General features: G+C 44.0%; 1 pseudogene; it reads left to right on the forward strand.

Annotated features, from left to right (window-relative positions):
* The first annotated feature begins 11,482 nt into the window (after window positions 1-11,482).
* LOC128626074 (interferon omega-2-like) lies at window positions 11,483-12,053 on the forward strand (annotated as a pseudogene).
* Window positions 12,054-12,659: the final 606 nt, after the last annotated feature.

Here is a 12,659-nt window from a genome sequence, read left to right on the forward strand (position 1 = left end):
AAATGACCTGGCACTTAAGACAAAAGAGAGGTCAGGAGATTAAATGAGTATATATGAGAGAGAGTGCAATGACCAAGGACTCTGAGTTCCACCTCAAATGCCAAGGGGCTGCTGTCTATTACTTTGTAGGATACACCAGTTTTCTTGGGTATAAGGGAATTAACTGACTGACTTTGGAGCACTAATGAAAAGTAGACAAATACTTTTTAAATAGTCATTTCACTTATGATATTTTTACTGCCAATTGAAGAACAGTCCAACATTTCTTCAGTAAAACATGTCATATAATGAAATAATTTTCTTGATCCACTTATTGTTGACTCTTGGAAGTTATTTAGGACTCTTGTGTTTTCTTGTGGATTCAAGAACAAAAATCACTGAGACATTTCCAGTCTAAAAGTAGCCCAGCCGAATGTAGACTCTGACTTTTCTCCTTCAGGACCCAGTGATTCTGACACAGAGAGACCTGGTCAGATCACGGGGGAGAAGTAGGGAAGGGTCATGGGAGGGGACTGTCCGAGGTAACGATAGACATTCTAGGATGGGACTGGCTGAGAGCTGAACGCCACTGGAACAAATAGAGTTTTGGGCCAGAAGATTTAAAGTAAAGACAGGGGAGAGACTGGCTCTCAGGCTCTCTTGCTCAAGGTTGCCTGGATAGTGGGGCTGCAAAGCCTGTGTTTCACAAAGGGTGTCACTTTGGAGAAGTTTGGATGGGAGAAAAAACCCTGGTCACAGCCTAGGCTTCAGCTGCCCTGCTGAGGGCGGCAGGGTTATTCTTCTTTGTGTGTTCTACAGGTGACAAGCTGTGAGGCAGAAGCCTGCCATCCCTCCAAAATTGTGTACTTTTGTATCTTATGGTGTTGTACTTTGTACACTAACCCAGTGGAATCACATAATTAAAAATGCTTAGGAATCACATAATTAAAAACATAATTAAAAAGAGGGGAATGATAGAATAACTAAGGTGGTAAAGATTTTAGTTTCAATTGATAGGCGTAAGTGACTAATGCATGTGGTAAGCTGTTATTCTAACAATTGTGCAGCTTTTGAATAAAGACCTCTTTCCTTTATCACCCAAACTTTGCCTCCAGAATTTTGCCTAGAGGGTGGTGGCAGGCAGCAGGACCCACCTTGCTGTTTGGTAACAATCCCACAGTACACCTGTCACGACACTGGTTGTTCTTATTCCCCCAAACAATTTTATTTCTTACCTGTAGCTTAAACTGGACTTCCTGTTGTCTACTGTTAGAATCGAGTGAAATCCCTTTCTCTAGGGATGCAACTAAGGGTTTCTTGCAGGAGTGGGTATTGGGTGTGGATTGACCTATTCAGCACTTGAATCAGCAGGAAATGAGGGTGGACACCACATTCACACTCTGCACTTGACCTAGAAAAATCTCTAGTGTGTCAAGCAGAGGCTACCAGGTGATCCCTCACAGCCCGTCCATGGGCACCAGGTGCTGATCCCTGTCTCCCCCGTGTCCCATCTGAAGCTCACTGGAGGAAACTCACAGTGTAAGTCCACCTCTGCTGCAGGAGGCATGCAATTGACTTTGCATATTGATCTTATACTACACTTATCTCCATCCACTCACGTTAAGGCACAGGGTAGTGAGCTCCATTTCAGTTTGACCTTCTAATATTTTGGTATTTAATAACTTCAACACTATTTCAGGCCTTTGTTTATTGCTGCTAATATGCTCTCTCTACCGACAAAGTATGGCTGTATCATCACTACGATGAGTTTAGAAGACATGTAGGTGGCATCTGCTCTTGAGAGCAGCTCCCAGCAGTCTGTAAGATTCCTGTGGGAAGAGGAAATAACCCATTAAAGCTGATCACAGCCTTGGTCCTAAACAACCCTGATTTTTATTTTTCACAGTATACACAAGTTCGCAGCCTGTGAAGGCTTCATTAATGTGAGGTACAGAAGAAGTATTCAAAATTGTCATGAGATCCTAAGAGAGTGTCCAACATGACAATATTCAGAATTAAACACCAATCTGTTTGAAAATATGAATGTGATCCCTCCCATTACAGCCAAGGATGCTCAATTACATTAAATTTTAGTTTTGGTATAAAGAATACAGTTTAATCCATGCTGTTTCAATAATCTGAATGTTAAAAAATTAAAGTTGTTAAGTGTCAAGTAGGTATTCATTTAATAGATACTTTTTAAGTATTTTAAATTATTTAATTAAATGATGTTTTAAGATTAAAATACTTTCAAATTCTTACATTTGATATTTCACACAAAAATAATGTAATAATTCTCACAGTTCAACATTTCACTTTTCAGGTTTTTATACCTTATTCCAGGGGTCTCCAATACCTTGGGCACCATTGTCATGATTAGAATTTATCATCTATGATGACCGTAGTATTTAAACATTTATCCTTTATGGTTTTGATAATGAACTTTGCATTTTGTTTTTGTTTATTTTGGGGGTGTGAAATCTATGTATTATGTGCGAGATGTTACTCACCCTGTACAGGACATGCGGTGTGCCCTTAAACTTCTCTACTTCACTGAAATTCAAGGAAACATTAATAGTTTTATCCATTTCACTGATTCCTAAAATATTTGGAAGTACCTCTTTCCTGAGTAATTTACTTGGTTTTGTACATACACATTTTAAATACAATAAAGATATTAGTTTCCTTCATGGAGCACCCTGGCAGGGAGGACAGGGCTGAAGGAGTGATAATCAAGCAGGGCCCTTCCCAGGCCTGTGAAGGACATGCGTGAACAATCCCACAGGTTGTAGCTATGCCATTTTACTCATGATTCCTTGGAGAAATTTGTCTGGTGGTTGTGGTTTCAATTTGAACATTTGCATGAATGAGAAACTAAAGGGAAATGCAGCATCACAGAATATAATTTCACCGTGTCAGTAGTGTACATGTATCATGCATTTGTGGGTTTTGTGGTGTGTGCCTGGTGCAAGGCGAAAGAGTACATCTGTTTCCTGCTGCCAGGGAGCTTCTAGGCAGGTGGGGATATGGGGAGTTGAGCATCCAATTGAATTAAGGCTAATGCATATGACATTAGCAGAGGCACCTGGGAGCATGTAAGCCTTGTATGGATCATGAGAACCTTCCAGAGCTAGCAAGTTGTCAGCTGACAACCCAAGGATCTTTAGGAATTCTCCTGGAAAATGCATGCTGATCCATTTTGGTCACGTAAAGGGCACATATTCCTGCGTAGCAGGTAAAAGTAGAGGTTTCACATTTGGACATCAGACTGGGTGAAGACATGCATAAAGACATGCATAAAGACTGGGCAAAAGTCATGACCATAGAGATGACCTTTGGAACTGTGTGGAGGTTGAGACTGTATGTGTTGACAGGATGAGGTGTGGCGCCCTGCTTAGACTACTGAGGACCAACACGATTCCCCAAGATGACAGGGGGTGGTCAGCAGAGGAAAGAAGGTAGGAGGGGCAGAAAAACAGAAGATGGTGATGACATAGAAGCCTAGGGAAGGTCAACTTCAAATGGAGGATGCAGTCAACGCCAGACATTTCTGAAAGGCCGGCCATGCTGCGCTGACAGCGATCTCCGACCTGAGTAAGATGGGATTTATGTTGAACTTTGCCTGAGCAGGACAGGAGCAGAGGGAGGCTGAGGGTACCTGACAGGGGGTGGGGAAATGAGCTGCATGGGCAGACGTGGGGTCAGATACTTCATTTTAAGGTGCTTAGTACAATGCATCTTCCATAGATTAAGAACTTCAAACATGACAGGTATGTTTCTGTTTTTCTCCTGAGAGCTACATAGGAGAGTACAATTATGTGTCTCTTCCTATGAAGCCTTAGGATTAGTGTTTTACCATTCAGTACCTGACCTTGAAAAGAGGCAGCTAAAAAACCAGAATTCTGCCGTAATACTGGGGAAGGCTGAAAAATTGTCCTTTCTCGTTTTAAAGAGGTGTCTGATTTGTTCCACAATGATATGTTGGCTTGTACTAACATGTGAGAAAGGGGAATAAGTACCCAGATGTGGGGCAGAAGCACATGACACTGAGTGGTCCTGTCACCTGCACACCCTGCCTCCCTCTCAGCCTCCAGCTGCATTTCCATGTCGCTCAGGTTTCCCTCCTCTGCAGGTTCAAACCCTCACCTCCTCCTTCACTCTCTTTACCTCTCCACCCAATCTCACGACTCCTTTTATTCAGTAGTGGTTTCAGCATCAAGGTTTCCCTAGAGAGCAGAATGTCACAAGTAGAAAGCACAGGTACATTATATTTCTAGGTTTTTCAGAAACATCTGCTAGAGATGCTTTCCTTAACGTCTGTGAACTATGATGTAATAGAATGCGTAGCTGGGTGCAGCCAAGGGAGGCCCCAAATAGGCATTTATAATGGGGTCCACAACTCAAGGTGTCTGGGAAATATTAGAAAAACATACAGGATGTCCTCACCGCCCCCCGCAAGTCTGAGATGGGGGATGAGACACATGGAGCAAGGCCATTGGGAGCTGTTTTGTACAGCAAGACCTTTTCAGCTAACCTCTGGCATGGCCGTTTAACATATATCTTACCTTTAACTGGTTTCATAAATGTGTTAAATAGCTGTGGCCATGCTTTGAGCCAGGGAGAAGGGAGTCACTTCTATCCCAGATGCAACTGGGGGCCAGCTCTCACTGGTTACAGTGCCTCCATGAGAGCTTGGAGAAGATTGGCTCTATGCCATGGGGCCACACCTGCCCAGACTTACTATGGCAGCCCAGTAAAGCTGGAAGTATAGGAAATGCTGGCAGGTGTATCTGATTGTAGGAGGAGTCGGAAAATGCGGGTGCAGAGGAAGCTTGGTGCTGGGATCTAAACCCAGGCACAGCAGCCATGCAAAACAGAGGACCATGCAGCTGTGGCAGTAGGGGGAAACCACGCCACTTTGGGGTTCTCCCTTTTGCCACATGGCTTAGGAAACAGGATAGACTTTGCCTGGAAGAAAAGAGGTGAAAGGACTCTTGCTGGTGGGCCATGAGAAGGTGCCACATGGTTTTAGATTAACCTGAGATCATGGCATCAACATAGCTGATGGTGCCAGGACCCCAAGTCATGGACTTCTACTTCTTTTCCTGAGATACAGCGCCCAAGATTAGGGCAGAGGGAGAAGGAAGGACTGTGTGCATCTGTGGGTATTCTAAAGGACTTTAGTATTTTAATGAAGACATTAAGTCACTACTGCAAGTCTTTATAGCTTTTAAATAATCCATTCCTGTCCTTTTCACAAATCTCTGGGATTAAGAGACATCTTTCCTCTGGCAGGGGGTTGGGGAACCCTGGGAGAAAAGGGGGGTCCTTTTGGTGACAGTATATCGTTCACCCCAGCCCCCAGTCTGTTCTGTAACACTCCCTCATTGATGTCCTAACATTTTTTAGTATTCTTCTTCCTCTAGTCTTTGGTTTGCTTACGCTTTAAGTCAGCTTTTGTTTTTTGTGGGTTTTTTTCTAGTATTTTTTCATTGACTTTACAGAGAGAAAAAACAGGACAGAGAGAACGAGAGAAACACTGATGTGTGAGAGAAATATTGATACGTCTCCTCCCGCAGGTGTCCTGGCCAGGGATGAAACCTGCGTCCTAGCTTTGTGCCCCGACTGGGAGCAGTCTGCAACATTTTGGTGAACACAGGATGGCCCTCCCACCAGCTGAGTCACCAGGACAGGGCTGCTTATGCACTTTATATAATTTATTAGTTTTCTTTATTTTGTTAAGGTGAAGTAATCTCAATATAAAACTTCAGTCAGCCAACTTGCCAGACAAGTTCCTGAAGCCATGGCCTGTTTATATGAAGTTGGAAGTTTGTATACATTTAAAAATATCCAACTTTTCTTTTGTGGTTAGGCTTTCTCATCAGCTGAACATCATACCCTGGTCTTCCTCAGTCTTTTTAAAATTCTAACCTTAGTACCAACCTTTCATTTCCTCAAGATTTCATTATGATCTACTGTAAAATGAGATTTTCCATCAATTTCTCCCTAAATTGCTACTAATCCTCTAAGTATCATGTATGCAAACCCTCTTTTCACCACATTAATATCAGATGTATCTTTCACCTTAAATCTAGTGAACACAGGCAATACAACTTCATACATTACGTGCTTCAATGATCTGAGTACCTAATTTCACCCTTTATCACACTGTCTTTAGTGTCCCTACAATAAGGTCACTTTGCTCTTCAGATAGCATAGATATGCCCCCAATTTTTCTGTTCTGAACATTATTTCTCTTCTTCCTATTAAATTGGTATTTTATTAAATTCATATATCATCAATTCTTTGAAAATCACAGGCTCTTGAAAGTACACACACACACAAAACACATTATAAGGACGATAATAGTCACAGAATTTTTTCTAAAGTGTAAAGAGAGTCTAGATCAAGGAACTTTTCTTCCACAATGTCTAAGGCAATTATACGTGAATATCAACAAAATAAAACAAAAAGTGGTATGCATCAGTAAAATGAAGAGAAGGGCATTCAATCTGGGGATCAGAGAATATTTTTAAATGTACTGGAATTCTAAAATATGAACATTTCAATTGCCTAAGACAGTGTATACAATAGCAGATTCTGTAGTGAATCTTCATTCTGCCAGTAACTGTGGGATCTTGGGAAATTGACTTAATTTCTAGGGCTCCAGTTTTCTCCAACATAAATAAAGAGGAACTATTCCTGGGCTGTAACAGAAACTAAAACATTTAAAAGACTTAAGCTATATTGCACCACACAAACTTAAATATGGTAACTGTTTTCTTCTTGTTTTCTAGAGGTATGCATAGGAAGAGTGAACCTCCCACCTCTGGGTACCAATGCTTGAAGTAAGGACTCCAATTGCTTCCCTTCCAACATCACTGAATGGGAAGAGAGAGCACTGCTTACAGGAATTTCAGAGAATACAATCATTGCCAACTGAAAGCTGGACGTTTCCTGTTGGGGTGGAATTGAGAGGTATTCAGGTTAGCCAAACTGGACTTGAAGGAGTTTATCAGGAAGCACGTGGTGAGGGAAATGCTCAGGCAGGTAGCAGGAGTCTCTCAAAGCTGTGCCTCAGGTACTCACTCAATCCTTTGATTGCCCCTCTCCATTGAGGGCTGAAAGGCTCTAATTAACATGTCAAAGGATTTTTGTCCCTTGCATTTACTTCTTCCTTCACCACTTGTAGGGGTGTGTAGGAGATGGACACCAAGGTCACTTGTGGTTTTTTCACCTGGCTCTGTCTTGTGATTGCCTAACATCTTTCAAATATCATGACACTTTCCAATATTTGCCTGCTTTTTTCCTTTTACTTTAGGAGTTTTATTGGTTCTCCCTTATATTTTCAGGGTGTAAAATGGAATACTGTATTTTGCTGTGTGTAGTAGGCACCCACGACTTTGGCCCAAAAAATCAGGAAAAATGTTTCCTCTTAAATTTTTAATTCTGTTTTTTCCTTTATTGACCTTCAGAATTAAATTCAATTGTTGTATTCCAGGGCATTATTTCTCATCTAGATATGAATGTATTCTAGAGTTATACTTGTAATGTATAACCATGTATAATAGAGCTAAAGACATTTATATAGACATGAAAGTAGTACTACCCATGTATAATGTGTATCCTTATTTTCCCTTCAAATATTTGGTCAAAAAAGTGTGGTAAAATACAGTATTTTGGTTCCATTTCTCACCCTGCCCTGAAACTCACTATGGCCATACCCTGTTTCATATCCCAGAGTTCTTCAATAAGCAAAAGTGTTCCAGGATCCAGCAGCAGGGTTGGGGGGGCTGAGTGAGGGGGAGGGAGTGCAGAGCCCCCACAGCCCCGCACAGGTCACCCTGTGGAGCTGGTCCTCACAACCCAGTGGTGAGAAGGGAGGCAGGTGCCCAGGCATCGCCTGTGAGGGGTCACTGTGCAGCAGCAGCTGGAAGAGGCAGAGGCCCTCCAGAGTCTGGTGGGACAATGTGACCCTGGCCCCGCCTCCATCCTTCCTGCCAGCTGGATCTGGGCTGCAGCTGTCAACACTCCCTCATGCCCAGTCCCCCAGGGAAACTCAGTAAAGTCGGGGAGCCTGGTGCACACGGGACTTGGGTAAGAACCCAGAAGCTCATCCCAGGCCCTGCTTAGGCAGTTCCACATCTAACCCCACTGGGAGGAGGCTGCATCCCTGCAGGACTCACCTTTGCTCAAAAACAGCAGCAGCAGCAACCACCACAATCCCCTGCCCACCACAAAAGCCCACAGAGTCCGTCCAGAAACAGGAAGGCGGTGAAGCCGCAGCAGCAGCAGGAGAACTTGGGAGAAGGGAGGCATGTAAAGTGTGGGCAACAGCAGGCAGGTGCTCAGCAGGGGGAACGATGGGAAAGGCCAGCTCTGAGTCCCTGTGTCCCCAGGTCACTCCCATTCAAAGGGGGAGAGGATCAAAGTGGACATTAGTGCATGGACTTCTCCCTCAGAGACGAGGCCAAAGCAGTGTCCCCAGCATGGGTGACCCTGAGAGCACAGCAGCCTCCTGACTATTGGAAGGGATGAGGGTTACTCCAGTGCCAGCTGTAAACTTGGCTCACTTGGCAGAAACTCTACTCCCTTAAAACTATTTAAAAGTCATTTTGTCTACTTTTCCTCGGAATTTAAAGTCAGTCGTTTCAATGGACCCATACCACAGCCCTGCTGCATACAATAGCCAGCAATGCTTTGGCACCTGCAGTGGAACTTGGAGTCCTTCAGCACCTCATCTCCACTGCTCCTTGCCTTTGTGCCACGCCTTCATCTCCTCCATAAGGCCCATGGCCATTTCTCTGCTTGATGTCTTGTAACGGGTCCTTCCAGACAAGTCCTTATCTCAAGGTCCTTAAGTGTTGACCTGGGACATTTGATCCCTTCAGAAGAGCTCATCCCTCCCCATTTGTATTGTTCACCAAACAGTGGCACAAACCAGTGTAATCCAAATAGGGTTGTTGAGATGACTGAGTTAAGAATTTCAGACACCTTAGAACAGTGTCTGCTTTATACTTAGCATGCAGTAAATGTTGGGACCATTATTTACAATATCTTCATGGTTATTGCTGTCTAGATTAAGAGCAGAACCCTTTAGGATCATCTACTTTTCTTACTCTTAACTCCAGTTGCTCCAAGACAATTTTTTTTTTCCCTTGAGTGGATCTGTAAACTCAGAAGAGCGCTCAGGCACTGGGTAGCACCCACCACGTTGCAGAGAGCGCTCCTGTCCCAGCAGTACGGGTTGGGGGGTGCCAGTCTCTGAACAGCGGGTTGTTGTCACTCTTCCCTTCTCTCTTCTGACTGACCCCAGGAGGATTAGAGGAAAGGAACATGAAGTGGCTGCTCTTGCAAAGCTGAAGGCTGGACATTGACACAGGGGTTCCTCTTCCTTGATCTTCTCTGTGGCAGAAGCAGCCCACTTCTGCTTTGGTGTAATTCATTCTGGCTTTCATCCTCACCCCCCACCCCACCATAGCCACAGAGAGCCAAGTTGGTACACTGGATTTTGCCAACTTACATGGTATCATTTTGTCATCAGGAAAGTCACTTCCCTTCTTTCACTTTTATGACATTCAGAATTTTATTCTCATCAGCAAACAACTGTGAATTTTGCTTTCTGGGAAAGTTGAAATGAGAAATAAAACATCTGAACTCTTCAAAACTAGAGAGAAACAGGGTGAAGCCCCACTGCCTTTCTTTTTCTTCCCTTCGTTTGTGTCGACCTCAGGATGAAGTGCAAAGTAGGAGCAAGGCACACTCTGCCCAGGAAACCAACATCTAGTAACTATGATGTCAATGAACTTTACAGTGAATGTCATGAACAGGCAAAGAGAGAAGGATATTTCTCTCTGACACAGCAGCCTGAGCCCACTGCCCTGCATGCTGAGCCTGACACAGAGCTGGGCAAATGAAGAAACCCAGTAGAAAAACACAGACTGAACAAACAACTGAAGTTCAGTAGTGTCTGCAGTATGAGTTTTGATGAAGGAACATCCTCACTGAATGTCTTATGCCCAGCTCAGAGGTTTTAAGCATGTTCAATGCTTTAAACTGTTCAATCACTAAGTAAAAACTGAACAAGGAAAGCTGTACCTACAACATAAAAAGTATTGATCTACTAATGGTAAAATGATTGCAACTGGTTCACTAATTCATCCACCTGCTTAGACAAAATAAACTTGGCTATCAGCGTTGAGGGCTGTGGACCCCTCCAACACCCAGGTCATGGCTCACGAAGAGGAGGTCACCACTGAGAAGCAGAGTCCTTCACACAGACACTCCAGGGGGGAGGGTGGGACACAAGCCCCTGCACAGAAGGGGGATTCTAAAGACCCCCGGATGTGGTCACCCTGCCCACAGGGACTGAGTGCAGGAGATTTTGGGTTGAGGACACTGTGTCATTCCAGACAGAAAAGATGCCTAGAGCCAATACCTCTCTCGAGAATGAGGTGGTGCTTGGGGAAATGCAGTGACCAGGATGTGGGCTGACTCCACACCAACAGGCACTGGAAAGGGACCGGGACTCCTGCCGGGGGTGTGGGCACAGCCCCAGGAGCACTGACAACCAGCTTCTAAATGTTGGGAAGAAGCGGCAGGTCTATAGAATTCCTGCATGAATGGGTCTAGGAGGAAGGGAAATATCCCGGAAACTCATTCCCTGAAAACCTCAGCCTTTGCTGTGAAGGGAAAGGTAAAAAAACTGAGTCCTTGGACCCAAAGAGCTCATTTGCTGTACATGGCCTGGTGAGCACCTCGCAAAACACACAATCCCACTGAGCCAAGGGATCCTGGCTGCCTATGCAAAGTAAGGAGGCAAACATGCTTTGGCCAGAATGCAGGCCAAATGTTCTCTGTAATACAGAGAACAGCAATATTCATGGAATAAAAAGTGCCCAAATGTGCATGTGTGTGAGTATATTCACCTCTGCATACACTTCTGAGTTTAGGACAGTGAGATTTCTCCTTAGACTGACAAGCATCCATTTGACCTGACACATCTCAAGTCTCTCTTTCTTTAATTTTATGAAAGATTTTATTTACTTATTATTTTAGGGACAGTGCAAGGAAGGGAGAAAGAGAGATAAATTGAAGAGAGAGGAAATCAACAGTTGGTTGCCTCTCTAGTGTGTCTGGGCAGGGACCAAACCCTCAACATAGGAGGAGTCCTGACCAGAATCAAACTGGCAACCATTCCTTCTGTGGAATGAAACAAAACCAGCTGAGCCACACTGGTCAAGGCAACACACCTCAGGGTAGGAGAAAAATTAGAACCGCAAACTTAACAGTGCAGATTGATGACATCTTCTTAGACCACATGGAGAGCTCATGAATGAAAACAAAATGGGAAGTGAGAGTGTAAAGAAATGTTTAGAAAATGAAAATCATTGTGTCTCTCTATTTAATGGCCATGCTAACAAACAAGCTCATAGGCTAACTAGGGTCCAAGGTTGTTCACCAGACACCCAGTTCAGCCAGGCCAGCAACTCCTCCTATGCCCATGGCCCTTCTGCTGTCCCTGCTCACAGTCCTGGTGGTGCTCAGCTGTGGCCTCAGTGGATCTGTGGGCTGTGTCCTACCTCAGAACCACATCCTGCTCAGCAATGACAGCTTGGTGCTTTTGAGTCAAATGCAGAGAATCTCCACTTGGTCCTGCCCGAATGACACAGTAGACTTCAGATTCCCCCCGAGGAATCATAAATGGCATCCAGGTCCAGGAGGCCCAGGCCATCTCTGTCCTCCAGGGGATGCTCCAGCACATCCTCGACCTCTTGCTCACAGACCACGCCTCCTCTGCCTGGAACACCACCCTCCTGAACCAACTGCGCATGGGGCTCTCTCAGCAGCTGAAAGACCTGGAGCCCTGTTTGGTGCAGGAGATGGGAGAGCAAGGCACTGCCCTGTCATCCCAGGGACCTACACGGGCTGTGAAAAGGTACTTCTGGGGCATGTTTCTCTACTTGAAAAAGAAGAAATACAGTGACTGTGCCTGGGAGTTTGTGCGAGTGGAAATCATGAAATCCTTGTCTTCAGTAATAACCTTGCAAGAAAGGTTAAGTGACATGGACTGAGACCTATGGTCACCTGGATCCAGGTGTCACTGGTGAATGTGCCTGATCACACCTGCACATAGGACTTAGGTCATGGGAGAAGGCTTTTCTTTCATCTTTAGTCACAGAATTTATTGACATTAATGGAGCATATCTCTTGTCAGAGTGTTATGCAAGATCATGTTACAAAATTCAGCTTCTGGGACATGAGTTTCAGAATGATGAGTTTCTGCTGTTTTTTATTTATGTATATTTGGTATGTTTATTATTCACATATTTTTGTCTTACCTTATTTTGTATTTATGTAATCAGTATATGCCTTTACCTATTAGACTTTAAAAAGCATGCTTTTTTTATTATTTAAGTTTCATTTTCTTTTTAAATTAAAGTTTTATAAGAGAAAACAGCTTGTGTTCTGTTAGTCTGAAAATGTATTTATTTTTCTATATAAAATTGTTTCAGAATAGTACCTTCCTATTAAGTTGTAGAGAACAGTTCCTGAGCTAATCATGAAATGATTATCAAGAGTTGAATATGGCCGGTGGGGGATGAGGCGCGGGCGCCGACCACACCCGGGTGCCTCCTCAGCACCCCCGCGTTGTCGGCCGCTTCCCCCAGCCAGCTCCC

This window comes from Artibeus jamaicensis, unplaced genomic scaffold (genome assembly GCF_021234435.1).
Source record: "Artibeus jamaicensis isolate MK-2021 breed Jamaican fruit bat unplaced genomic scaffold, CSHL_Jam_final scaffold_1964, whole genome shotgun sequence".
Lineage (NCBI taxonomy): Eukaryota > Metazoa > Chordata > Mammalia > Chiroptera > Phyllostomidae > Artibeus > Artibeus jamaicensis.